The sequence below is a fragment of the Cornus florida genome, unplaced genomic scaffold (genome assembly GCF_030987335.1).
Source record: "Cornus florida cultivar Cherokee Brave unplaced genomic scaffold, ASM3098733v1 CherokeeBrave_3.0.0_Hap2_Chr08, whole genome shotgun sequence".
Classification (NCBI taxonomy): Eukaryota; Viridiplantae; Streptophyta; class Magnoliopsida; order Cornales; family Cornaceae; genus Cornus; species Cornus florida.
The window spans coordinates 72,043,419-72,044,667 of NW_026775578.1; the positions used below are offsets into that span (position 1 = coordinate 72,043,419).

Below are 1,249 nucleotides of genomic sequence, written 5' to 3' on the forward strand. Positions count from 1 at the left end.
GCATTAAGAGTGCTTGCTATTTGCCCTTCTTGGGTTTCTAGCTTCGCAATGGATTGAGAATGGGAGTGTAACAATTGAGTGTTTGCCTCTAAAGTGCCCAAAGCATTTAAAACTTTCTCTTCAAAAATGGGACTTCTAACATTTCCTTGGGAATAAGATTGGTTTGGAAAATGAGAGTTAACAAATTGATTCCCTTGTGATTGGTACAGCCTATAACCTTGGGAACCTTGGTTTTGAAGTGGAGGTGGAATGTACTTCCCTTGAAAACTGCCTTGGGAAGGGTGTGAGCCCACTCCTTGGTTTTTCCAAGAGAAATTTGGATGATTTCTCCAACTTGGATTATAATGAGTACCATAAGGATTGTTCCCTTGGTTTACAAAAACTGTATTAACTTGTTCATTAGGTTTATTTTGCACTTGTCCGTGAGGACAATGAGAAGTAGAATGAAGAATACTAGAGCAAGTCATACATGATTTATTTGATGCACGATGAGAATGGTTAGGGAAGGAAGATACTTGGTTCGCCGAGTTTTGGTTAATCAAAAATTGATCAAACCTTTGAGATAAAGACTTTATTTCGGTGGCTATTTCATTTGAATGGTCGACTTGATGTAAGCCAACACTCTTCCTACCTTATGAATTTCTACCATTCTTGGATGATAATGTTTTATGCAAAGAATTTTCACTCATGCTCTCATAAAGACGCCACACATCATCCTCATGCCTATCAATGTACCCATGGAAGCATCAACCATACCCTTATAATTGTCCGATAAGCTCTGAAAGAAATATTGAACTAATTGCCATTTGGGCATGTCATGATGTGGACACTTCCTAAGCAACTCATTGAAGCGTTCCCATGACTCATGAAACGTTTCTCCATCCCCATGTGTAAACTCTCTAATTGAAGTTCTCATGGCATTAGTCTTAGAAACCGGATAGTACTTCTTCAAAAACTCTTGTTGCATTTCTGCCCAAGAAGTAATTGAAAAAGGCCTAAGATTGTTAAACCAATACTTTGCCTTGTCTTTTAAGGTAAATGGAAAAAGTTTAAGCCTTAAGACTTCTTCTGGCATGTCCGTATATTTTACGGTGGAACAAACTTCAAGAAACTCATCCAAATGCTTGTAAAGTTCTTCACTTGGAAGTCCATGAAAGTTAAGAAGCATTTGAATGGTTTGTACTTTGATTTCATAATAATGTTCTCTAAATGGAGGCAATTGGATGCATGTAGGTGCATTATACTCATT

At 37.6% G+C, this 1,249-nt stretch overlaps 1 pseudogene; it reads left to right on the forward strand.

The window, feature by feature from the left end:
* Positions 1-812: 812 nt before the first annotated feature.
* On the forward strand, positions 813-911 carry LOC132272200 (small nucleolar RNA R71; annotated as a pseudogene).
* The last annotated feature ends 338 nt before the right edge of the window (positions 912-1,249 follow it).